The sequence below is a fragment of the Diabrotica virgifera genome, chromosome 10 (genome assembly GCF_917563875.1).
Source record: "Diabrotica virgifera virgifera chromosome 10, PGI_DIABVI_V3a".
Lineage (NCBI taxonomy): Eukaryota > Metazoa > Arthropoda > Insecta > Coleoptera > Chrysomelidae > Diabrotica > Diabrotica virgifera.
In genome coordinates, this window is record NC_065452.1 from 130,129,370 (window position 1) to 130,147,744 (window position 18,375).

The 18,375-nt window shown below is 34.4% G+C and overlaps 1 protein-coding gene across 1 annotated transcript in view; it reads right to left on the bottom strand.

Annotated features, from left to right (window-relative positions):
* The window catches only part of LOC114341943 (atrial natriuretic peptide-converting enzyme), a gene marked incomplete at its 5' end in the record, with an annotated part of 265,571 nt that overhangs the window by 18,863 nt on the left and 228,333 nt on the right, over positions 1–18,375 (bottom strand). The window lies entirely within an intron of this gene.

Below are 18,375 nucleotides of genomic sequence, written 5' to 3' on the forward strand. Positions count from 1 at the left end.
ATTAATTGCAAATAAAATTACGTGAAATTTTAATAGGTGGCAGTGAAAATATCCAATCAAAAATAATTTTTCGAAAAAAAAAAATACATAATAATCTAGCCTGATCCTTAATTTATTAATATTGGATGATATATCCAAATACATTCGTAGTTAAGTTTGTTGGGGCTTAAAATATTAATCAAACATACAAAATTGAGAGACGACAACCAAAAAGGGAAACTTTTGAAAGTATACTAAAACGGTTTCAACAGACTAGATACTTAGATTGTAAGAACGGTTGTACTAATATGCACATCCTGAGTGACACTAAGGATTACATTTAATTCCTGCTTTCTTCACTTACAATAGTTTTTGTTCGATCAGATTTATCACAATCTAAGTGTCCAGTCCGTTGAAACCGTTCTAGTATATATTTTTTAAACGTTTCTCTTCTTAGTTGTCGTCTATCAGGGAAATTTTGATGAAAAATTCTTATTGCTATTGTTTGTTTTTTAACCAAGAGGACTGATTCAAATTTACCGCGCCACAATGCTTGTTTCTAATTGGTCCAACCGCAGGCAAGTTTACTCCACTATTATTAAATTTTGACACTAATGACATTTATGAAATTTTGGCACTTCTGTCATTTTATAGGTTAATTAAGTATACCGGCGATTTTTTGTGTTTTCTGCATTATTCCTTTAATTTTTAGATTTTTAGTCTACTTTTATATAAAAACAGTTGTTTTGAGTACTCTCTAGCGGCGTGTTAGTATAATATAATATGTATGGATTATCATCGAAATCTGATATGATCAACGAAAAAGAAGATGAATTTGGTGACTTTTCTAGTAATTTTCTTGGGTGTGAATCTGTCTTTTTAGTTTACTCCTCTTGGTTGAAAAATCAACTATAGTAGCACATTTTTGTTATACTCCACTAGCACAAAAATCTTATTAATCAGTTCCTAATTAGAAAAATTCATATTAGTAATGGTAACAACGCAACTAGAACTATAAAAATAGTATAATGCCAAATTTTTAAGGAAATTTAGTGTCATAGCTGACTAGGTAGAATGTTTTTATTAATATTTTGCGCACCAACAATCTTAACTACTAATTTATTTGAATATCTCATCCAATATTAAGAAATTAAGGATCAGGCTAGTTTATGATGATTTTTCTTTCGAAAAATTATTTTTGATTGAATATTTTCACGGCCACCTAATAAAATTTCACGTAATTTTTCTTGCAAATAATGTTTGGCCTAAAGAATCACGAATAACTTACAAATTAAAGCACTTAGGTATAGGGAATGCTTAAGAAATAAAAAAGTACCATAAAATATCATTTCATTACAATACTAAAATACAGGATGTTCCATTTAAGAAAACTCAGAAAATCCTCATTCCGAGTTTCGACCAACCCTGTATACTAAAATTTAACATTTCGCTATATTGTTAATGTTTAACAATAGTAGACTATAATAAAAATCGTTTGAATATAAATAGAAAAGTTGATGTTAAATCACTACAATTCTACATGGTGTAGATGTAGATGTTGCTACGAAATTAACAAAAAAACGTAATTAACTTTTAAACTACCTCGTATAATATTACAAAACCATATATTTTAAGAAAGGAATCATTGAGGAGAATCCAAAAATGTAAAAATATACAGGGTGTTCCATTTAAAAAACATAAGTTTTTATGTTTTATAATATATATACTGTCAATATATACACCCTATCAGTGTCCCAACTTTTACCTAAATAAATTTTTTTCGTATCTTTTACGACAAACGAGTAATTTACATTTGTCACACTAATGCCCCACCCTGTATATAAATTACTGCAAAAGCGAGAAATCAAAATCATGATTTTTTGACAGATAGAGTGGTCTATTAATCCTATCTTCTATCTTTTTACTAATTGACTGCATTGTCCATATTATTTATGTCATTTATAAATAGTTAACTCAATTTCTACCAAAAAATCTACTATTTGAAAAACATAACACACATTTATAATATAACATAACATATTATGTTATTGTGTAGAAATCTATTGTGTGATGATTTTTCCTGGAATAACTCCCGAAATTTTATTTTTTTTAAACCCCGTGTTGATCTAAAATTCACACAGTTTCGCGCATTTGCAACTTCATAATGGAATTCCGTAATAGAGAGTAATGCAATGCAAACGAAAAAATTCCATACCAAATTAATTTTGCGCGAATATTCATTTGAACTGTTCATAAAATGGTTTGATTTGAGTATCAGTACTTTGTTGCGGTGAGAAAGGAATTTATTTGAATATTTTTTCATTTGTTAAGGTATAGATAGTCAAAGGTACCTATAGGTCATAAAATTTTTCGATTTGTTTTGTATTATTTTGTTAGAAAGAAAGCTTGTTTCTAATTAAACAAGGAGATTCCAACATTTAACACAATATTACAGGCAATACTTAATGTGGTATGACACAATTTACCGTCACTATTTCAAAACCAATTTTCAACTTGTGGGTATGTACTGGGTGTCCTAATAAGAATGACTCTCGGCCATATCTCAGGAACCGTTTATAGTACAGCTTTGAGAAAAAAAAATTTATAACAAAGGTTATCTCGGGAAAAGCCTGGAAATTATTTTCATAATTGTAGGTTTACCGCTAGAGGGCGTAATTGAATATCAAAAATTAAAAAATCAAAATTTTACAAAATTTGCATAATGAAAGTGCACTGGAAATCTGATCATCGTATTCTTCATAAAATTTTGCGCATATTTGGTTTCACAAGTTTAAGGCTACCTTTGCAAATAAGAGGTGGGGGTAAGTGGGAACCTTGTTATGAAAAAATAGCTATAAGTCCGGTTCTGCTAAATCGAATTTTGCAAACTTGGTCTTGTTGAAAACAGCTCTTTTTCGTTAATGTAAAAGTTATAATTTCGAACCAGCTTACTAAGTAATATGCCAGCTAGGAGGCGTTATTTAATTTTTTCAGAAATCTAGTTTTCTTTGGAAAATATTAAATACAAGTATACATTTTTAATCCTATATTACAAAATTAGACCAAATTGGCAACAGAATAGCGAAAACCGCATGTTGCTACCTTTTTTCTATCTAGAGATATCTTACGAAACGTGTAAATTTAAAAACGTAACTGTTACTGTCACCGGTAAATGAAGTTAAGGAAAAGTAGTGTGCTATGGAAAAAACAAAGGAACATTTTCCAGATATCAACGTATATAATAGTGCTTTCCAACGCGTCTCATTTTTTTCGAACCTCTGTCATAGGTGGTACATTAATATTATACACGAATTATACGATATTATGACACAGGCTCAAAACAAATGAGAAGCGCTGAAAAGCCCTATTAATTAAAGCAACAATAAGACAAACAACACTATAAAATATAACAAAGAAATAAAAACAACTATTTAGTGATCACCTAAATGTTCAAATTGTTGCCCATCATTTTCGATTTACTCTTTCTAGAGTAGATTGAACAGCAGTCTCAATTTCTGCTCTCGAAATGTTTTCTCCAGTAATGTAGTAAATGCTTGCATCGAAAATAATGGGCAACAATTTGAACATTTAGGTCGTCACTAAGTAGCTGTCTTTATTTCTTTGTTATATTTTGTGTTGTTTGTCTTATTGTTGTTAATTAATTATATTTATATACGTTAACATCTGTAAAATGTTTCTTTGTATTTTCCATAGCACACTACTTTTCCTTAACTTAGTTTACCGGTGACGGTAACAGTTATGTTTAAAATTTACACGTTTCTTAAGATATCTCGAGATAGAAAAAAGGTATCGACATGCGGTTTTCGCTATTCTATTACTAATTTAATCTTATTTTATAATACAGGATTAAAAATGCATACTTGTATTTAATATTTTCCAAAGAAAACTAGATTTCTAAAAAAAATTAAATAACGCCCTCTGGCTGGCATATTACTTATTAGGCTGGTTCAAAATTATAACTCTTATATTGACGAAACAGATTTGTTTTCAACAAGATCAAGTTTGCAAAATTCGATTTAGCAGAACCGGACTTACAGCCATTTTTTCATAACAAGGTTCCCACTCACCCCTACCTCTTATTTGCAAAGATAGACTTAAACTTGTGAAATCAAATATGAGTAGAATTTTATGAAGAATACGATGATCAGATTTCCAGTGCACTTTCATTAGGCAAATTTTGTAAAATTTAGATTTTTTAATTTTTGATATTCAATTACGCCCTCTAGCGGTGAACCTACAATTATGAAAATAATTTCCAGGCTTTTCCTGGGACAAATTTTGTTATAATTTTTTTTTCTCAAAGCTGTACTATAAACGGTTCCTGAGATATGACAGAGAGCCATTCTTATTGGGACACCCGGTACGTGAACTGTAAACTTTCTAGTTAAAATTTCCAAAGAAAGCAGTAATTTTTTATACCTGTACTTAAAGGAACCTATGTCATAACTTGCTTGGGATCCTGCCCTAAAAATTGGAGTTATGTAATAATTTTTTAATTTCGGTACAAAATACCTACCATAAATGATTAACTATGCAATAAGCTTTATTTTAAGCAAACGTTCATTATTCATACTGCCATAATTTTTAAATTAACTGTACCTAAAGATAAAAATTATAGTAAAAAGCTGCAATCTAGGGATTTTGTTGATATAACCGTAACGGGCACGCCAGGTTTTCTTAACACGACTCTACCTTATCGGCAGAGTCGAAGAGAAGTGTACGGTAAATTTGAGCTGTAATTACAAAGAAAGAAATATGTATGTCTTTATACTCACTTTATAAGGGTCTAGGACATTTCGGCGTCGCCGTTTCGGCGTGGCCATTTCGGCGTGGCCGTTTGGGCGTAGAGCCGTTTCGGCGTAGGCCGTTTCGGCGTCGGCCATTTCGGCGTCAGAGATTTTATTTTAGTTGACTAAATACCTACATTGGAGTCTATTAGTAAGACATTATTTTGAAAAAAATCTTTTAATATAGTTATTTAAGTAGATACATTGGAGTCCATTGATCACAAAATTTTAATATTAATGGTAGATTTGTATATGTCAATTTTATACTTATGTGTGTGTGCTTGTTATTTAGCTCATAGTTAATGTAATATCTGTAATTGGCTTCTAGCTGTAGATATTATATATAAATAAATGAATAAACAAGATTTTGGAAAAATGAATATTTTATTTTAGTTATTATTTACATGTTATAATTAGATATGTGCTAGTCCAATTAAAAATTCTGAAACATTTATACTTACATACAAGACATTTATATTTAACCTACAAAACTTATTCACGAAATATTAATTAAAATAAAGTACCTACTTACATATTATAATTATGTGCTAGTCCTCTTAAAAATTCTAAAACATCCCCGTTTGCATCAAAATTTCCCACAAGCCGTGAAATGCGATCATCTGCGTCTCTGTATTTTCTTAATTTCAATGGTGGGAGATTACCTGCCACAAGTTGCTCGAAATAGACATCTCGACCTTTCTGCACCTGACGCAGGCCATCTATAAATTTCCATATGGTTGGATGATCTGCTCCCAATTCCATCTTGAGTCTTCTATGGGCGGCCTCAGCGTGATTATTTGTCCGGTCTTCTCCATCCAGAGTTCTCTGGTAGAGGTTCCACATCCTTTGGGGAAATAAACTTGGTCTTCTGCCATTTCCTCTTCTGTTCATACGTCCAATATAGTAGTCTTCAAACCAGTCTACAAGTGGTTGGTGTTCAGCAGGTAGAGCTTCCGCTAGAACGGCAAAGGCATCATCTAAATGTTCGATAGGAACAAATGCTAATGCTGTCAACATTCTGCAATTTAAAGCGAATTGTGGATCAGCATTATACTCTCTCGTATATCCCATAGCAGCCACTTGTTTCTTCATATTTTGTGCCAAATGGAAAAAACATCCATTGATGTCGACGCCTGGAAAACAATCTTCCATTGCCTTAAATGCCGCCTGTTCGAAATCGCAATGGATTGCTCTGGGTTGCAAATTTGGTACAATTTGTCTGATCAATTCAAACATACGGGTATATGTGGATCTTGTTTTATTCGGCAGCATGGCATAAAATATTGGATGGACTCCATTATATTTTGTGGCCATAACTGTGTATACTTGTAAAAATAGAGATGGTGCTATAGCAAATGTACCGTCACCATACCACACATCTGAGGTCTGTAGATGTTGCAGCCACGATTCTCTCCCGAAAATCAAAATTCTTTGCAATCCTTCTCCATCATCTGCTAATAAAAAATTTTCTTCTACACCATCTTGTAACGTGTAAACACGATAAGACTCGGGAATTACTAACTCTTCAACAGTTGTCGGATTTGATGGGGCTGCATGAACTTCGTTACGTTTTCGTCTGATGAATTTTCTCATCGCGCCAGTGTTTGGGAGCCGACCATGACAAGCTTGACTTGTATTTCTCAGGCACTCATTGATTACCACTATTGTCCCTTCGTTTGTTTCTGTAGCACGCTTTTTCATTTTTGTAACAACTTGTGCTACTTCCACGTCCATCGCCGAGGAGTCGTGAGTGTGAACATTTACTTTCTTGATGACTTCACCATCTCTTGTATGTATTCTTGCTTTGCACGTTTGTTTCCTCTCACACCTCCAAAATTTTAGGGATTCATCGCTTTTACTAACAGCGTCAAAAACATACATGAAACCATCAGTGGTAAATTTCTCTCTTCCTCTGGTCGATAAAATTTTTCGTTCCATAGCTTAAAAATTCTTCGTCTGTATATCGTATAAATACTACTATGAAATATTATAAGACACTACATAAACTCTTAAACTGATCTCTGTTCGAGGTATTTCCTAATAATAGTACATTATATACCGCGGGACTGAAGTAGTACATTTAATCCTGAAGGTAAAGTTTATGGCCCGACCGCAGGGAGGGCCATAATTTACCTGAAGTTTTACCTAAGTTTTCGAGGAAATGTTAATAACATTATTATGTGATTTATAGAATTTTGTATTTAAATTTTCGAAGAAACTGCAATAAATATAGGGATAACTATTATTATACTAACTAATGGTAAATATTTTAAAAGCAGATTCCTTTCAAGAAAATATTGTATAATTTAATTTTTTTTAAAAATATACATTCTGCAAATATTTTTGCTTAAAAAAGATATTTTAACAATATTAAAATTCTCCGTCTATATACCATATAATGTATGTCTAATTAAAGTTGAAAAATGTCAGTTATCATCTAATTAGCTCTGGGACAATTAAGAGAACAGCAATTATTATTAATATGCATTAATAAAAAATCCAATATAGGTATTTGCAGAATAAAATATAACAAAATGTTTATAAAAGAAATATATTTAGTTTATTTTTCTACTTGACCATTAATGTTAAAATTGTGTGACCAATGAACTCCAATGTATTTAAATAACTATATTAAAAGATTTTTTTCCAAAAAATTGCCTGACCAATAAACCTCAATGTAGGTATTTAGTCAACTAAAATAAAATTTCTGACGCCGAAATGGCCGACGCCGAAACGGCCTACGCCGAAACGGCCTACGCCGAAACGGCTCTACGCCCAAACGGCCACGCCGAAATGGCCACGCCGAAACGGCGACGCCGAAACGTCCCATTCCGCTTTATAACGCTCAAAAAATTACGGGATCTGATTTCAATGCATATTTTTTTTTATAATTCTGGTATCAAAGTTACGCGTGAAGTTAGTAGTATTGATGACAGTTGAGAAAACGTGGGCAATCCAACCGTAACAAGTTGGCATTGTTCTAGTGATAAATTAGTTCGGCTATCACTTAACAGATGAGAAACTGAGTTCACGTGTCATTTAGTAGATGACAGCAGTGATGTATTAAATGGCGACAGATGCGTGTTTGCCGGATGTTAAAAAATCTGCAAAACATTGAAAACGAGTTTTGTAACCATGGGAATACGAATCACGTGGTTTTGTTTAGAAAAGTGGCCCCTCCTCCTACCAGTAAACATTTTGGTTTTTGTTTGAGTTTCAATCATGATTGTAACCCCTCTGTGGCTCAGTGGCTCAGAACGCTTACCTTTGGACCTAAAGGTCGTGAGTTCGAATCTCACCTTGGTGGAGAATTTTTCATTTATTAAAAATTAATAAATGAAAATAGTTTCTCTCCTTGTGGTACTCACCGGAGGAACCGCAGACGTTCGGATACAATTAGCGTTTCTTTGCAAAAACAATGACGTCGATGCTAAGTAACAAGACATTTACCCAACACACACACTACATATTACACTCATATGTATACCTTGGAACAGTCGTCAACTCTAAATGGGATCAAACAACCGAAATACGATATAGAATTGAAAAGGCCAGAGCAACATTTAACAACATGAGAAATATATTCACCAAATTCGACATATCTATCCCACTAAAAATGCTGCTAAAATGATATATTTTCAGTCTTGCTGTATGGAGCAGAGACCTGGACAATAACGGAAACATTAATGAAAAATCTAGAGGAATTCGAAATGTGGGTGTACTGACCTATCCTATCCTCAAAATATCCTGGACGACTCACACTACCAACGTAGAGGTAGGTACTGCGCCGAGGGGAAAACAAAAATAAGAAATCTCTTTCACAATTAAGAAACGGAAACCTGAATACCTCGATCATATTATGAGCCATGATAGATATTGTATACTGCAACTGACAATACAGAGTAAAATAGAGAGTAAACGTGGACCCAGAAGAAGAAGACACTCATGGCTTCAAAACTTACGCCAATGGTTTGGACTAACGTGCCAATGTCCGCAACGGACGAGGCACATGAAGAAGAAGAAGAATAATTTAAAACGAGATATTCTTCTTCTTCTCACGGTGCTTATCCGTTACGGATGTTGGCGATCAGCATGGCTATCCTAACCTTGCTTGCTGCTATTCGGAAGAGTCTGTTTGTCGATGTATTGAACCAGTCTCTCAGATTATGAAGCCAAGATATTCTTCTTCTCCCTGGTCCTCTCTTCCCAAATACCTTGCCCTGAAGAATGAGTAGCGGCAATATCTGTTCACTCCTCATAACGTGGCCAATATATTCTAGTTTGGGCTCTTTGATAATAATGTGTGTTAATAATCTAGCATTTCTTGCCCATTGCCCATTATACGTAAGACCTCAACATTAGTGACACGATCTATCCACGAAATTCTTAAAATGCGACTGTAATACCATATCTCGAATGCCTTGAGTTTTCTTAAAGAAGCTTCGGAAAGAGTCCAGACTTCTACTCCGTATAATAATCTAGAAAATACATAGGATCTGATAATATAAATTTTGCTACCAAGTGGTAAATCGTGATTTCTGAAACGAGACTTCATCATTATGAACGCTGATCTCGCTTTTCCTATGCGTTGTTTTATTTCACTAGAGTGGTCCCATTGACTGTTTATGTTGGTACCAAGGTATGTGTAGCTGTCCACTCTGTCAATTGGTTGTTGGTTAACCAAAAGCCGTGTATGTAATATATTTCGCTTTTACTGACTACCATTACTTTCTTTTTTTCGTATTGAAATTAAGTCCATGTTCACTACTTATATCTTATATATCCGCGACATTATTCTTTGCAAAGCATCTACGCTATCTGCAAAAACTACTGCGTCGTCGGCATATCTAATGTTGTTTAGATCTATCATCTAATCTCGTTTCCTCCAAGATGGTTATGAGTATGAGCTTATCATGTTGTACTCTATCAAATGCTTATCATGCTTATCATGTTGTACTCTATCAAATGTATTTTTGTAGTCGATAAAACAAATATATAGGTACGTCACAGTTGACATATCTGCACCTCTGCACAAGCACTTGGACAGTCAATAGAGCCTCTCGGGCGCCTAAGGGCAAGGCATTGCGGAATCCAATCTTTGTCCATGATACTTGTTCTTCGGATTTTTTAAATATTCTGCTATGTATCACTTTTAAAAATGTTTTAACTAAGTGGCTCCTTAGGCTAATTATTATTCTGTCCTTGTATTTTGAAATGAAAATGTGAAATGAAAATGTGAAATTTTCCGAGAAAAAACTTCCCCTGTTAACATTCAATATGAAAAAAGTTATTGTAGTGACGCTGTTTTTCAATTGACGCAATAAATAAAATAAATTTCGACCAAGAGTCAGGATTCTGTTAACCGAGATACGATAGTATCAAGCGTATTTAGTATTTAGTATTTATTTATTTTGTCATTCCCCGTTAGAGGACAGTCTAACCACAATATACTGCAGATATTTTAATAGATGCAGTTCTTCTTCGTCTCGAGTTGATTCAATTCAGTCTACTTGCAATAGCCTCTTCCATAAAGGGTAGAGACCCAGAAACACTGTGTCAGAGGATGGCAAGAGACTCGAATTGAATCAAAACGAAAACGATTATTTTCTTTTTCTTTTTCATGCTTTACTCGGTTTAGAGTACAAAATGACCAAGTGTTCTTAAGGTATTCTGAGACGCATTGTTGGAGAAGCTCCTCCTAACGGCGCCGCTTGATACTATCGTATCTCGGTTAACAGAATCCTGACTCTTGGTCGAAATTTATTTTATTTATTTTGTCATTCCCCGTTAGAGGACAGTCTAACCACAATATACTGCAGATATTTTAATAGATGCAGTTCTTCTTCGTCTCGAGTTGATTCAATTCAGTCTACTTGCAATAGCCTCTTCGATAAAGGGTAGAGACCCAGAAACACTGTGTCAGAGGATGGCAAGAGACTCGAATTGAATCAAAACGAAAACGATTATTTTCTTTTTCTTTTTCATGCTTTACTCGGTTTAGAGTACAAAATGACCAAGTGTTCTTAAGGTATTCTGAGACGCATTGTTGGAGAAGCTCCTCCTAGCGGCGCCGCTTAATACTATCGTATCTCGGTTAACAGAATCCTGACTCTTGGTCGAAATTTATTTTATTTATTTTGTCATTCCCCGTTAGAGGACAGTCTAACCACAATATACTGCAGATATTTTAATAGATGCAGTTCTTCTTCGTCTCGAGTTGATTCAATTCAGTCTACTTGCAATAGCCTCTTCGATAAAGGCTAGAGACCCAGAAACACTGTGTCAGAGGATGGCAAGAGACTCGAATTGAATCAAAACGAAAACGATTATTTTCTTTTTCTTTTTCATGCTTTACTCGGTTTAGAGTACAAAATGACCAAGTGTTCTTAAGGTATTCTGAGACGCATTGTTGGAGAAGCTCCTCCTAGCGGCGCCGCTTGATACTATCGTATCTCGGTTAACAGAATCCTGACTCTTGGTCGAAATTTATTTTATTTATTTTGTCATTCCCCGTTAGAGGACAGTCTAACCACAATATACTGCAGATATTTTAATAGATGCAGTTCTTCTTCGTCTCGAGTTGATTCAATTCAGTCTACTTGCAATAGCCTCTTCGATAAAGGGTAGAGACCCAGAAACACTGTGTCAGAGGATGGCAAGAGACTCGAATTGAATCAAAACGAAAACGATTATTTTCTTTTTCTTTTTCATGCTTTACTCGGTTTAGAGTACAAAATGACCAAGTGTTCTTAAGATATTCTGAGACGCATTGTTGGAGAAGTTCCTCCTAGCGGCGCCGCTTAATACTATCGTATCTCGGTTAACAGAATCCTGACTCTTGGTCGAAATTTATTTTATTTATTTTGTCATTCCCCGTTAGAGGACAGTCTAACCACAATATACTGCAGATATTTTAATAGATGCAGTTCTTCTTCGTCCCGAGTTGATTCAATTCAGTCTACTTGCAAAAGCCTCTTCGATAAAGGCTAGAGACCCAGAAACACTGTGTCAGAGGATGGCAAGAGACTCGAATTGAATCAAAACGAAAACGATTATTTTCTTTTTCTTTTTCATGCTTTACTCGGTTTAGAGTACAAAATGACCAAGTGTTCTTAAGGTATTCTGAGACGCATTGTTGGAGAAGCTCCTCCTAGCGGCGCCGCTTGATACTATCGTATCTCGGTTAACAGAATCCTGACTCTTGGTCGAAATTTATTTTATTTATTTTGTCATTCCCCGTTAGAGGACAGTCTAACCACAATATACTGCAGATATTTTAATAGATGCAGTTCTTCTTCGTCTAGAGTTGATTCAATTCAGTCTACTTGCAATAGCCTCTTCGATAAAGGGTAGAGACCCAGAAACACTGTGTCAGAGGATGGCAAGAGACTCGAATTGAATCAAAACGCAAACGATTATTTTCTTTTTCTTTTTCATGCTTTACTCGATTTAGAGTACAAAATGACCAAGTGTTCTTAAGGTATTCTGAGACGCATTGTTGGAGAAGCTCCTCCTAGCGGCGCCGCTTGATACTATCGTATCTCGGTTAACAGAATCCTGACTCTTGGTCGAAATTTATTTTATTTATTTTGTCATTCCCCGTTAGAGGACAGTCTAACCACAATATACTGCAGATATTTTAATAGATGCAGTTCTTCTTCGTCTCGAGTTGATTCAATTCAGTCTACTTGCAATAGCCTCTTCGATAAAGGGTAGAGACCCAGAAACACTGTGTCAGAGGATGGCAAGAGACTCGAATTGAATCAAAACGAAAACGATTATTTTCTTTTTCTTTTTCATGCTTTACTCGGTTTAGAGTACAAAATGACCAAGTGTTCTTAATGTATTCTGAGACGCATTGTTGGAGAAGCTCCTCCTAGCGGCGCCGCTTGATACTATCGTATCTCGGTTAACAGAATCCTGACTCTTGGTCGAAATTTATTTTATTTATTTTGTCATTCCCCGTTAGAGGACAGTCTAACCACAATATACTGCAGATATTTTAATAGATGCAGTTCTTCTTCGTCTCGAGTTGATTCAATTCAGTCTACTTGCAATAGCCTCTTCGATAAAGGGTAGAGACCCAGAAACACTGTGTCAGAGGATGGCAAGAGACTCGAATTGAATCAAAACGAAAACGATTATTTTCTTTTTCTTTTTCATGCTTTACTCGGTTTAGAGTACAAAATGACCAAGTGTTCTTAAGGTATTCTGAGACGCATTGTTGGAGAAGCTCCTCCTAGCGGCGCCGCTTGATACTATCGTATCTCGGTTAACAGAATCCTGACTCTTGGTCGAAATTTATTTTATTTATTTTGTCATTCCCCGTTAGAGGACAGTCTAACCACAATATACTGCAGATATTTTAATAGATGCAGTTCTTCTTCGTCTCGAGTTGATTCAATTCAGTCTACTTGCAATAGCCTCTTCGATAAAGGGTAGAGACCCAGAAACACTGTGTCAGAGGATGGCAAGAGACTCGAATTGAATCAAAACGAAAACGATTATTTTCTTTTTCTTTTTCATGCTTTACTCGGTTTAGAGTACAAAATGACCAAGTGTTCTTAAGGTATTCTGAGACGCATTGTTGGAGAAGCTCCTCCTAGCGGCGCCGCTTAATACTATCGTATCTCGGTTAACAGAATCCTGACTCTTGGTCGAAATTTATTTTATTTATTTTGTCATTCCCCGTTAGAGGACAGTCTAACCACAATATACTGCAGATATTTTAATAGATGCAGTTCTTCTTCGTCTAGAGTTGATTCAATTCAGTCTACTTGCAATAGCCTCTTCGATAAAGGGTAGAGACCCAGAAACACTGTGTCAGAGGATGGCAAGAGACTCGAATTGAATCAAAACGAAAACGATTATTTTCTTTTTCTTTTTCATGCTTTACTCGGTTTAGAGTACAAAATGACCAAGTGTTCTTAAGGTATTCTGAGACGCATTGTTGGAGAAGCTCCTCCTAGCGGCGCCGCTTGATACTATCGTATCTCGCTTAACAGAATCCTGACTCTTGGTCGAAATTTATTTTATTTATTTTGTCATTCCCCGTTAGAGGACAGTCTAACCACAATATACTGCAGATATTTTAATAGATGCAGTTCTTCTTCGTCTAGAGTTGATTCAATTCAGTCTACTTGCAATAGCCTCTTCGATAAAGGGTAGAGACCCAGAAACACTGTGTCAGAGGATGGCAAGAGACTCGAATTGAATCAAAACGAAAACGATTATTTTCTTTTTCTTTTTCATGCTTTACTCGGTTAAGAGTACAATGACCAAGTGTTCTTAAGGTATTCTGAGACGCATTGTTGGAGAAGCTCCTCCTAGCGGCGCCGCTTGATACTATCGTATCTCGGTTAACAGAATCCTGACTCTTGGTCGAAATTTATTTTATTTATTTTGTCATTCCCCGTTAGAGGACAGTCTAACCACAATATACTGCAGATATTTTAATAGATGCAGTTCTTCTTCGTCTCGAGTTGATTCAATTCAGTCTACTTGCAATAGCCTCTTCGATAAAGGGTAGAGACCCAGAAACACTGTGTCAGAGGATGGCAAGAGACTCGAATTGAATCAAAACGAAAACGATTATTTTCTTTTTCTTTTTCATGCTTTACTCGGTTTAGAGTACAAAATGACCAAGTGTTCTTAAGGTATTCTGAGACGCATTGTTGGAGAAGCTCCTCCTAGCGGCGCCGCTTGATACTATCGTATCTCGGTTAACAGAATCCTGACTCTTGGTCGAAATTTATTTTATTTATTTTGTCATTCCCCGTTAGAGGACAGTCTAACCACAATATACTGCAGATATTTTAATAGATGCAGTTCTTCTTCGTCTCGAGTTGATTCAATTCAGTCTACTTGCAATAGCCTCTTCGATAAAGGGTAGAGACCCAGAAACACTGTGTCAGAGGATGGCAAGAGACTCGAATTGAATCAAAACGAAAACGATTATTTTCTTTTTCATTTCCGAGATTGTTTATGGAAATTACTTATAGAAATCGGTTTTTGCTACGAAAATCACAGAAAAAACCTATATTAAACGATACAGAAGAGATTGTTTGTTAGCGAAGGCAATATTTGAGAACGATAAATAGATTTAGAAAAAACAATGATTATAGAAAAAACTTTATCAAGAAAAATAAATGGATGACAGACGACATCTTGAAATTGATTGAACAACGTCGACTGATAAAATCTAATGAAACAGAATATGGACACCTGCAGAGAAGAATAAAAAGGAGATCAAATAATTAGCCAAATAAAAATGGATGAGAGAAAGGTGCGACAAAATGGAAGATGTGATATCTAGACACGACTTATTTAATGTGCACAAAAAACTAAAAAAATAAGTCACATATTTCAAAAAGGAGTTCTCTCTGTACTCGTTGGCAATAATAACACAATAATTATTATTGTTAATGAGCACGAAATAAGAAAATAATGGCAGCTATATATTATATCAGAGTTGTTTGAAGATGACAGGAATAATATTGCCAAATTCTACCAAAACTGTACTGACGGCCGAGAAATTATGAAATGCTGGGTAGAACACGCTATAAATAATGCCAAAATTAGACAAGCTTGTGGTCCAGATGATACACCAACTGAGTTGCTGAAACTAATAGAGGATGACAACCTAAAAGTAGTAGTAAGACTTTTTAATTCAATATGTATGTAACACCGGAGTGATTCCCACAGATTGGCTCAATCAAATCCATCTTTGTCGCAATACCTAAAAACACAATGTAAGGAAATGCTCAGAATATCGATTAATTAGCCTAATGAGCCATACTCTTAAGATTTTCCTAAGAATACTTCACAACAGAATTAGACGCAAATGCGAAGAAGATACCCAATTTGATTTTAGAAATACTATGGGAAACAGGGAGGCACTTTTTGCCCTTAACATCCTATTACAAAAATGCCGTGACCAAAGAAAAGATGTATTTGCATGTTTCGTGGACTTCGAAAAGGCATTCGATAAAGTACAGCATCTAAAATTAATGCAAATACTGAAAAAATCGGAATATATGACAAGGATATTCGTGTCATTAAAAATTTGTACTGGAATCAAACTGCTATCGTAAAAATTGGAGATAACTACACCGATTAAATAATTAGACTCTATATGACGAAATATACCGAGCGTAATTTTTATGTAACATCCCCTATTTAAGGATCCTTCTCACACGCTAAAATTTTATTTTCAAAAGAATCAAAAGACACACTTGCTACAAAAGAGTTTATATCACAGTTAACGTGGTTTATGAATTTAAACCAAGCGGTTGACGATCTTTTATGGCCTCTAAGCCTTCAGGAACATCACCCTTTCATCATATCTATGCACAGTGTAAGGAAATGAATTATTCATAATTTAGGATCGATCCCTGTACATGTATATTCAATAAGATGCCTTTACAGAATACCTTTTCAATCAAAATATACAAAGGAGTTATTTGAACTTTTAGGTATAAATTTAAGTCAATAAGTGTGGATTTTTGACATACACATAGTTTCAAGAGTTATGCATCACAAAAATTTTCGCTGTAATCAACATTTTCAGAAACTACTGTTAGAGATCATTTATCAAAATAATTACACTTTTATATAAAAAAAGAACTTTTTATAATACCACGTTTTTATTATTTATAGGACACAATATAAAAAGTATAATAAAAAACAATCATTTTTCAAATCAAAATGTCAATTTTAAAAACAAAAAGGATGTCCGATGCCGGGAATCGAACCCGACCCTCCTGGGTGAAAGCCAGGATATTTAGATTTAAAATTAATTAAAATACAAAATAAAACTCAATACATCTATACAAAAGCTGTTAAATATTGCATTTTAAACGAGTTCTGAGCTATTTTGAAAATTTCCGGTGTCTACGTAATCTGAAAGTACACACAACCAAACTCATATGGAATCACCATGTATTTCAAAGTAATATTTATTTCTTTTGGAAAAACTTATTATTGTTGCGAAGAATAAGGGTTTTTATTGAAAATAAACAAATCTATAAGACAATCGGATAGTATAGCTCGGTACGGTATAGGTTATTTGCTTGAGTTGCAAATTGAACGAAAATAAATAAACTAACTTTTGCGTCCAAAAACAAAAATATGCCTCATGTGGGGTTATAGAACTTACAACGGGGAAAGATTATTGGTCTTGTGGAGCAAGTAATGTTCTCAGAGCGACATAGCTGCAGAGCTAGGCGTAACACAGGGCGTTCTGTCCAAAACCTATGCTAGGTAACAGGAATTAGGAAAGCTCAAAAATAAAGCAAGGGAAAGTCACCAAAAAGTAATAACGGCTCGCCACGGTCGTTTCATTGTCCAATCAGCTGAAAGATACCCAACCATTTTTCACCTGCAGCTCCAAATGCAACTTTTGGAAGCTACAGGTGTAATTGTGTCAGTTGAAACGATAAGAAGAAGAGTTCGTGCCAAGAAGTATACAGCAGAAGACAGTTATGGGCTCCCGAGTTATCCAGGCAGCACAAGATTGACCGCCTAAATTGGTGTCTTCACCACCAAAACTGGAAGATTGGGAATTGACAAAATGTGCTATTTTCAGAAAAGTCAGGATTTGTGTAAAATCAAATGACCCACGAAATCGTGTACTTAGAGGTTGAAGAAAACAAGCAAGGACGAAAACTGTCAGATCTGTTCACGTATACAGGATGAGTCATGAGGAACTGTACATACTCCTACCTCGTATAGAGGCCCCTATGGGGAATAACAAATGACCATTAAAAAGTGTCTGCTCCCAATGTTTAATAATATACAGGGCGAGTTTCGCATTTTGACAGAAATTTGTATTCGTCATAATTTTTGAACGGTCAGATCGATGTGTCTCTTATTTTGGTCAATCGTTACACTATTGCCACCTAATCAACTGATTTATTCAAACTAGAAAAAAATCTGGTCCGGCTTTAAAAAAATTAGTTCGTTTGGATTTTAGAAAAAATTTCACCCTGTATAAGCTTTTTGAAAACTCTAATATGAATTTTACAAATTAGACAAATAGGCAATTAAAATAACATATTTTTTTTTCCCGCACACGATTGCTTAATTTTTTATAAAAAAATTAAATTTGATTATGAATTAAAAGTTTGGTAAAGTGAACCATAGATTTAAAAAAATTAACTTTTATTACCAAAATTAATTTTTTTCGAACAAATATTTAATTTATGTTACCAGCAATCAACTGATTTATTGAAACAAGAAAAAAATCAGGCCCGGATTTAAAAATTAAGTTCGTTTTGGTCTTGGAAAAAATTTCACCCTGTATACGCTTTTTGAAAACTCTAATATGATTTTTACAAATTAGACAAATAGGCAATTAAAATGGCATATTTATTTTTTTCCCCACACGATTACTTAATTTTTTATAAAAAAAATCAAATTTGACTATGAATAATTAAAAGTTTGGTAAAGTGAACCATAGATTAAAAAAAAAATAACTTTTATTACAAAAATGAATTTTTTTTGAACAAATATTTAATTTATGTTATCACCCAATCAACTGATTTATTCAAACTAGAAAAAAATCAGGCCCGGATTTAAAAAATTAGTT